Genomic DNA, 10,133 nt, shown 5'->3' with positions numbered 1-10,133 from the left:
TGTGTGTGTGTGTGTGTGTGTGTCTGTCTGCCTGGATGTGTGTATGTTTCTGTCAGTTTGTCTGTGTGTATATGTGTGTGTGTATGTCTCTGTGTGTATATGTATGTGTGTGCACGTGTGTACATATCCATATGTGTATATGTATGTTTATGTGTGTGTGTGTGTGTGACAGTCTCTAACCCAGCTTAAAGCTTTGTTTCAGCCACAAGCTGCTCACAGCTCCCTGTGGGTAACCCATTTCCAGTTTGGAAAGGGTGTTTGGCACCAGTGTGACTAATGACTTCTACATTAGTCTGTGTGACAACTGCGGAAAATAAAAAGTGCGGCGTCATTTGAAGCTGTTTGAAAGCATCATCACTCTAACCACTCCTACTCATTCGCTCAGCTCTGCCTCGGCAGGACTATGGCAAGACACATGGTGCACAGACATAATTATAGGTGAAAACAGTCATACACATAAAATAAATCACCACAAAAACCATTGAGGTTTTTTTTTTTGTTTGTTTGTGGAGGCCATGTGGCGGTCAGAGGACAGCTTGTGGGGGTTGTTTCTCTCCTCCCACCATGTGACTCCACAAATTAAACTTGAACCAAGAAACAAGCGCTCTGGCCCCAAGCCACGTTGCTGGCCCCAAGCTCTTGTGTTATATGTATCTAAGGCTACAGCAGCATTGACATAACCTAGGTTCAGAGAAAGACCCACCCTGAAAACAATGGAAGTAACACAGGTTCAGACATCATAAGCTACAGACCAACTTCTGATTGTGTATACCCCATCCTTGATCTTACTGGGGGCTCTGTTGGGCTTGCCAAGTGCTGTCCAGATGTGACATCACAGCACATCTGTCCAAGCTACATCACTGGTGCCTGGCAGAGACAGGCCAGAGGCTTCCTGCTGCCATAGGACCTTTAAGGGCATATTATGGAATTACCGTTTAAGTCATGATGGTGTCTTCAGTGAATGGGTACCCCGTGCCCTCAGAGGATGGGTACCATTCAGGGTTCACAGCAATGCCAGCTTGTGAGTTCTAGTGCCTCCTGCGAACTTTCCCTCAGACCCTATCATCTGTGCCCTGGAGAAGAGGGATCCTTGAGGTCAGGGGCCGTCTTCTCCCTCAGACTGATCTCATTCCCTGGTTTGAATTGGCTTAAGTCAGGTTCTAGGGGACTAAAGAGGAGCTTTGGGGTGACCAAGGCAGAGAAGGGGATAGAGAAGGGAGCAAGAGGAGATCCTGGGATAGGCTCCTCTGGCTATGAGTATGGCAGACATCCTAGAAGTTTCTTGGGCAGATGTACTGCCTATACAGGCTATATCTGTTGAGGCCTGCCCTACTAGCATATCTGTAGCCACCTTGTTCCATGCCTTCCAGCTATTTCATATCGTTGCTGTAATATGCCTGCCAGTCATTGATGCAGGAAAATAACTTGACTCAGAACAGGGTCATGCTGGCCGCATAGCCAGTTATGTTCCGTATGTTATGAGGTTTGTTAATCTTAAGAAATTCCACAACTATAAACTTCATGTAGGACTCATCAAATTAAAGATCAAATATGAACTATTATGTCTAAAATGGCTTGCGTGAGGGCTGACCACTGGGCAGCACTTCCAGCACCTGTGTATGAGCTCATTGTGATTTTTGCGGTTTTGGCCTTTATAAGCTGGCCTGAAAAATGTCCAGTGCACAGCTTTGAGCTCTTGAGACTGAGCTGTTGCCCTGGTTGATTACAAGGTGTGTGTTTAATAAACCATCCTTATCTGATTGAGATCAGTGTTCACATGGTTTGTGGGATGACTCCTGGACCCCAACAATATCCTCAATAGAAGGACACATGAGGATTGCTGCCCCTGTTGGGTCCTGTGGGCATCTGGGATCAAGTGGTGTTTCTTTGTTTACACAAGGTGTCACAATGGAGTCCTGGCTAGCCTAGAATTCCCTATTTAGGCCTGCTGGCCTGGAACTCAGAGATCTGCCTGCCTCTGTCTCCCAGAGTGCTGGCATTAAAAGTTTGAACCATCTTCCTGTCTGTACAGTGTCCTCATAATCTATCCTCCTCTTCAGTGTCCCCTTGGTTCACCCTTCTGTACTCATGGTATCTTTGAAGTCTATCCCGATGGTTCTCAACCTTCCTGATGTTGCAACCCTTTAATACAGTTCCTCATGTCGTGGTGACCCTCAACCATAAATTTATTTTGTTGCTATTTCATAACTGTAATTTCGCTACTGTTATGAACCATATTGTATATATCTGGTAAGCAGGATAGCTGATATGTCACTGCAAGGGCTTGAGGCCCACAGGTTGAGAATTGCTGTTCTAAGGGGAGGTGAAATACATCCTGCATGGAAGCTCCCTAGGCTCAGAAAATAAACAACTCAAAAGCTTCAGGAATTCCCTGAAACTGACCTGATTCACTGAGTTCCGTCTTCCCCAGGCTTATATAAACAGTAAGGACTGCTGAGCCGGCTCAGTCAGCTGAGCTGCCTGGAAGAGGCTCAGACCAATTGCAGACTCTCCAACCTGTTGTGCCTCCTGCTGACTGTGCAGTGTTTCCATCTTTGCGTGAGCTGTCATCCATGCTGGGGTGGGTTTTGGCACAGTCAAAAAATGCCTTTGAGTCATTTCTGTGCCTGTAGGTAATTCCTTATTAATACTCCCACAAGTAACACTCAAAAAAGTTCATTGATTGACCAAGTTAGACTTTGCTGCTACCTGTACTTTTGGGAGTAGACATTTGTTTATGTCTCCTGAGGATAGTGTCACACAACAGTGGAGAAGCAAGCAAGGTCCCGTGCCACATCACTGTCGACGGAAGCCTCGTCTCCAGCCACAGACAAACCACGGCTGCTTCATTTTGCTCACAGGCTCCAATAACCACCCAGGCCATGTTTTTCTTTCTTGGAAAGTTTGGGAGGTGGGCGGTGACATTTTCAGCTGCTATTTTCACGCATCATTCTTAGTCACTGTGGGCAACTGGAAGCCAGCAGAAAACCCTCCCATTGCCCAGGGATGGATGGTCCCTCCCCTCGCTCCTACCTCCAGGAGAGAGTGGCACGAAGAGCCCCACAAAGCAGAGTCTTGGCACCTTTCAAAAGAAAGCGAGATAAACGTAGTCTTCCTGATAGAGCCAAGTCTAGAGTGATACCCGGCCTTTTTGAAGATGTTCTAGAATCTATCTGAACCATCTAGAACATTCTTAAGACTAGAAATAGCAAGTATGGAGCCTTAAACACTTGAAATAGATGCTCAGAGACTATCCCCTGAGACCTGTGACCAGTACTAAAAACGGCTCCTCAGGCCCTCATCCATTCATTTGGCTCTGGTTTCACAACCCTGAACTTCTCACTTATGGTAGATTAAAAGCAACACATTCTAGGACTGGAGAAATGGCTCCGTGGTTAAGAGCATTGACTGCTCTTCCAGAGGTCCTGAGCTCAATTCCCAGCAACCACATGGTGGCTCACAACCATCTGTAATGGGACCCTATGCCCTCTTCTGGTGTGCCTGAAGACATCAACAGTGTACTTACGTACATAAAATAAATAAGTGAGCCCCCTCCCCTTTTAAAAGAGTGTTTCCTGCTATTTTGGGAGACCTGAATTCAGTTCTCAGCATCTATGTTGAGTAATTCATAACCACCTGTTTCTCTAACTCTGAGGGATCTAATCGCCATTTCTGGACTCTGGGAACAACTGTGCTGATTTGTGCATGTCTGCACATAGACATGCATACATCCATGCAGAAATAGGAATAACAAAAATAAATATTCAAAAGCAACAAATCCCTAACATTTCCATCAGCACGCCTGCAGAAGAAGCTATTAAAGAATTTCAGGGAGGGATGGTGAGGAACCCAGGGGTCCCGGATCTCCAGAATCTTTAGCTTAGCTGGCTGCCGTCAAAGCAGAATTTACGTGGTGATTTCCCACTTTACTTGGTGCTGAGCAAACCGAACACTTCCACAAGCACTATTTTCATTTCAGGAGGCTCTTAGTTCCTTTCCCCTTTGTGATAAAAACAAAACAAAACAAACACCATCAGAATAACTTAGAAAGGAAAACATTTACTTAGGCTTCTGATTTCAGAGGGTTAGAGTCTATGATGGCAGAGCGAAGGCATGGTGATGGCAGGAACAGATGAGAGCTCGAATCTTGTCCTAAGTGAGTGTGTGTGTGTGTGTGTGTGTGTGAGAGAGAGAGAGAGAGAGAGAGAGAGAGAGAGAGAGACAGAGAGAGACAGAGACAGAGAGAGGGAAGGGAAGAAGGGAGAGATTGAGAGATAGTGAGAGAAAGCAGAAAGTGAGAGAGTAAGAGTGTGTGTGTGTGTGTGTGTGTGTGTGTGTGAGAGAGAGAGAGAGAGAGAGAGAGAGAGAGAGAGAGAGAGAGAGAGAGAGCGCGCAAATGGATGGCATGGGCTTTTGATATTTCAAAGCCCAACCAATGACATCTTTTCACGAGGTCACACCTCCTAGTCCTTTCCAGATAGTTTCACCAACTGGGGACCAAGTATTCAAATGTATGAGCACTCTCATTTAAGCCATACATGCCACTCCTTGGATACCATTGGCTCTCAGCCATGTCATAATGCATAACGCATTTAGTCCAACTTAGTTCCCAGAGTCTTTCACATCCCCAACACTCTTTAAGTAGTCCAATGTTCAAAGTGTCTTTTGAGACTCAAAGCAATCCTTTCATGGTAAGTAACCGCCTGTAAAATCAAAGACTGGTTACATACTTTCAACATACCCGTTACCGTTCCAAAAGGGAGAAATTGGGGGTAGAGTAAGGAAATGGTGGGCCAGAGCAAGACTGAAAGCCAGCAGTAGCTTCATGCCAAAGGGCTTAGATGGCTCCACCCTTCTGACTTCGCTGACTGCAGCACACTTCTCTCTCTCTCTGGGCTGTCTCCAGTCCCTGTCCACAGCTCTCCTTGGCAGATACTCCACAGCTCTGGCACCTCTAACATCTTGGGGTCCCCATTGCCACCCAGCCTTTACTTTCACAACTTGACACAATGGCTTCTCAGGTATTTCAGGCAAGGACCTCCCCTGCCACCCACCTGGCCTCAGTGGCTATAAGTGGGTGTGTCACTGAACTGTTTTGGGTTTGCCGTCTGTGAAACAAACAACACCCAGCCCCCCCCACCCCCCCCACCCCCGTTCATCAACATGACCTCAGCAAGTACTGTCTGTAGGGAGCTATCATAGAGCCCAGCGTTAGAGGTTTGGGGCTGGAAGATGGATGATAGATACCTAAGAAAGAAACTCGAGCGGATTTCAGATGAGAACAGGTGCTGAGAAGGATAATGTAGGTCACTGGGGCAGAGTGGCTCAGTGAGCAGGGATTGTCACAGACTTGTTGGTCAGCGGAGCTTTGGGGGTTGCAGCCTTGGCACCGCCAAGAGGAGGAGGATGAACCAGGTGGGCTGCAAATGCAAAACGGACAGGAGAATAGACTGCAGGAACTGGAGAACTCAAGATGAACCAAAGGGCACGCCTCTGGCCTTGGTATCCATTGGGTGGTAGCAGATTACGTTGCAGTAGTCCCTGTTGGTTGAACCCGTTCCTCCTGATGCGATGGGGAAGGCTCCTGAGTCTCACAAGAAATGACTGAGGAAACCCCAGGTCCTTCCCCAAAACAGTAAAGACCTGTGACAGGGGGGTCTCTTGGGGTGCAGCTAGCTGCCTGCACGCTGGGTAGGATGCTCTAGGGATGTAGCTGTATGAGCTCCACACCTAAGCCCAAGTAGTCATGTCTTGAAGCAACTTAGAAAAGGTCTAAGTGTATTCGTGACACAGATGGATATCCCAGGAACCCTGTTGCCTGGAAGTCAGATGGCTCTGTGCTCGGTCGATGTGGGAACTCATGGGGTGGACGAAGCCAGTTTATGAGAACTAAGCCAACACAAGGACACAGATGGAATCATTCTCTTGTATTAGAGCCGGCACAGCTGGAGGCTTGTGTGTGCGTGCCTGTGCAGGTCAGAGGTCATCATCAGGTGTCTTTCTCTAGTGTTCTCCACCTTATCTGTCTTGTCAGTCAGGGTCTCTCACTGAACCTGGACCTCACAACGTGTGACCTGGTGGTGGTTGGGGTGCTTGTGGTTCCTCTGTGGACACTGCCCATCCAGGATCTTGGGGACAGGAATCCGAATGTCATGTGGAGGAAGGACCAGCACACAAGGCAACAGGTGCCAGTGCCAGGACTTGCCAGTGAGACTGTGGTGTGGGACTGGTCTGTCAACAGCAGGGTGCTATTTATACAACTCTATCATGATTCATGTCTCCTGCTTAAGTGCGTCAGTGCCTTTAGAGCACAAAACATGGTATTTTAAAATGCTTTTATGAGTGGGGTGTGAAGGTGGGCTGGGGAACCTGCTGTTAAACCCGGGCTACAGCCCAGAAGTGAAGTTCCAGAATTCCTGAACCGGAGGATTGTGTCACAGAGCCACAATACACACACACACACACACACACACACACACACACACACACACACCATGCAACAAAACCTAAACACTCAAGAAACAAAACAAAACAAAAATCACAAGTCGGGCTGGAAAGATGGCTCAGTGGTTAAGAGCCCTGGCTGCTCTTCCAGAGGTCCTGAGTCCAATTCCCAGCAACCACATGGTGGCTCACAACCATCTGTAATGGGATCCTATGCTCTCTTCTGGTGTGTCTGAAGACAGTGTACTTGCTTACATAAATAAAATAAAATCTTTTTTTAAAAAAAAATCACAAGTTGGGTGGTGTCTTGCTCATTGCTCCGTTTAATCCTAGCTGGACTGAAACTCGACCAGGCTGGCCTGGAACTTACAGAGATCCACCTGCCCCCTGCCCTGCCTCCTGGGTCCTGGGACTAAATGTGTGTGCCGCCACACCCAGTAAGTATGGTTTCTTTAAAATTACCGTCTGATGTAGACGTGTCATCCCTGTGAACCACCTCGCTGGCTGCTTCACACCAGCGAGCCGGTTTCTCTCTGAGGAGATTTGGGTCTCTTTGCTTCCTAGTGTATTTTTGGAGCGCCATAAGTAGGCTTGCTTCAGAGGCACCCATTCTGATCTCTGTTTTTTTCCCCCTCTGGTATAAAAACCAGTTTGTCGCTCAGTCCTATAAATACCACCTTCCCCTCAGCTTCCGGGACTACATGTGATGAATCTAACAGACCTGTTTCCCTCAGCATTTGCCTTTTCTTGTTTGACTTTCCTCTAGGAACAGCCTTCCGGGTGACTTCTTCAGGACACCAAGAGGCCCAGGCTTCTGCCAGCCCTAATTTTTCATGCAGAGGCATGGGCACTTCTCCGGGTATCTTTTCCTTCTGAGTAGGGGTTGGGTGGGGGACACTGTCTAGAGAGTTCCCTATTGTGCACTGGCTTAACTGGCAATGTAAATAGCTTGCTGTTGACACAGCCTGGAAATGGCAGCTTCTAACCAAGATGAAATTGGTTATAGAAAATGCGGGCACTTCGAGCTAGAGTCCATATTCCATCGACAGTGTCTGCATATCTGACTGCCTATCATCCCTGAAAGCTCATAACATACCCATCAACTCTTTTCCTTTATCATGACATCGCTATGCTATGGAGCTTTACTGTGTGTTTAACAGGAACCAGAAGTGTTCTAGGATTCCTATATTATTTTACACTTCGAAAGACACCAGCATCACCTTTCATCACCTGACTGAGGCCTACCAAGATTAAGCCACTTGTAGCCAAGTGCAGCTAGAACTTGAACATGGGTGCTGTTTTAGTTAGGGTTTTATTGCTGTGAAGAGACACCATGACCACAGCAACTCTTGTAAAACAATTTTTAATTGGGGCTGGCTTACAGTTCAGAGGTTTATTTCATTATCCTCGTTGTGGGAAGCATGGTGGCATGCAGGCAGACATGGAGCTGGAGATGTAGCTGAGAGTTCTATATATGGTTCCTCAGGCAGCAGGAGGGGGCTGTGAGCCGCACTGGGCATGGCTTGAGCATCTGAGACCTCAAAGCCCACCCCCAGTGACACACTTCCTCCAACAAAGCCACACCTCCATTAGGAACCACCCCCTATGTGGTTCTGGGGGCCATTTTCTTTCAAATGCCCACAGGCCACCTCTACCTGGAAGATGGAGAGTTTATTACTATAATGTACTGGACGTTGAGACTGGCTGGATGATCATGTCCTATCCTATCTGTCTGGGAACAGGCCGGGAAGGTCTCTATCCCTCACCCTCATGCATATACCCCCTGACACAGGTGTAGGGCTCTCCCCTGACCATCTTCCTGTCCTGGCTCATCAGATCCTCATGCAGAGCCAAGTTTTCCCATAGAGTTGCACCCAACCTTCTCTGCCAGGCCCACATCCACTCTGCATAAAACTCTGCACAGACTGCGTCAGGAGATCTCGTTGATGACATGGTTCGGATGCTCAGTCATTTCCTCAGGGGCTGTGGGAGCTGAGGGCCAGGGTTAAGCATGCCATACTTCTAGCCTTTTCTAAGAAGGCCTGTGTGTTCCAGGACTACCAGATAATCCACCATCGCAATGATGATTGAGCCACGAGCAGAGGCTCCTATTCCACTCAGCAGGCATCAACCTCTCAGAGGACCTCCCAGGGTGGCAAGGTTCTATCAGCCTCAGAGCCATTTCTAACCTTGTGGTTCCTTGGTCTTCTTCCTCGGGAGAGGCTGGTGACAGTCACTATTCTGGGCATCCATGGAGTGGACACCCAGGACACGCTTGGATGGTCACTGGTAGGGGTAGGCCTTGTAACCCCACCACTTAAGCTTTCCTCCAGCTATTCTCCCTTGCTTCTTGCTCAGTTGCTGCCACTAAAGCCACACACTATCTCCAGAATTAAGGAAGGGAAAAACCATCTTACAGGCACCAAAACCCTCACAGCACATAGCCCACTCTCCCATGAACCTCTTTATGGTGAGCTTCTCTGTGCCCTGGTCCCTGAAAGTCCCATGGAGGGGTGCAGATGCCAGAGAGAGGCACTGTCCTCTGGTCACTACCAGTCTCTGCTCCTATGTTTTGGTGAGGCTTTCTCCAGACTCACCCCTAAGTGTCCCATGGGAAGATTGAATACCCTACCCATGCCTCAGTTTACCCCTCTTCTCTCATACATTTTACATGTCCCCTGTGTCTTCAGTAGCCATCCGTGAAACCCCTTCCCCTCAATGTGTTCCTGTTCAGGAAGGGCTTTGGGATCACGAGTAGTGGGAGCTGGCACTGGCTGGGGATGCCAACTGCACATCACTCACTGTCAGTGGTAATATTTCATAGCCTCCCAGAGGCAGAGGACCTTGTTATAATGGTCCCTACCTCGTAATGAAGAGATGTAGTTACAGAAAAGCTAAGGCACTTTACCAATGCCATATAGCTGTCTAAAGATTACCATTGCTGGGATGAAACAATGTTTGACCAAAAAGCACACTGGGGAGGAAAGGGTTTTTTCAGCTTACACTTCCACATTGCTGTTCATACCAAAGGAAGCTGTAATGGTTTATATATGCTCTGCCCAGGGAGTGGCACTATTAGAAGGTGTAGCATTGTTGGAGTAGGTGTGGCATTGTTAGAATAAGTGTGTCACTGTGGATGTGGGCTATAAGACCCTCATCCTAGCTGCCTGGAAGTGAGTATTATGCTAGCAGCCTTCAGATGAAGAGGCAGAACTCTCAGCTTCTCCTACACCATGCCTGCCTGGATACCGCTATGCTTCTTGCTTTGATGTTAATAGACTGAATCTCTGAACCTGTAAGCCAGCCCCCAATTAAATGTCCTTATAAGAGTTGCCTTGGTCATGGTGTCTGTTCACAGCAGTAAAACCCTAACAACGATAGAAGGCAGGACAGGAACTCAAAAATGGCAGCAACCTGGAAGAAGGCTGATTCAGAGACCATGACGGGGTGCTGCTTACTGGCTTGCTCCCTGTGGCTTGATCAGCCTACCTTCTTATAGAACCCAGGACCACCAGCCCAGGGATGGCCCCTCTCACCATGGGTGGGCCCTCCCCCATTGATCACTAATTGAGAAAATGTCTCACAGTTGGATCTCATGGAGGCATTTCCTCAACTGAGTTTCCTTTTTTTAAAAAAAAATTATTTATTTATTTATTTATTTATTTATTTATTTATTTTATGTATATGAG

This window comes from Mus caroli, chromosome 15 (genome assembly GCF_900094665.2).
Source record: "Mus caroli chromosome 15, CAROLI_EIJ_v1.1, whole genome shotgun sequence".
Classification (NCBI taxonomy): domain Eukaryota; kingdom Metazoa; phylum Chordata; class Mammalia; order Rodentia; family Muridae; genus Mus; species Mus caroli.
This window is presented reverse-complemented; position numbering follows the sequence as displayed.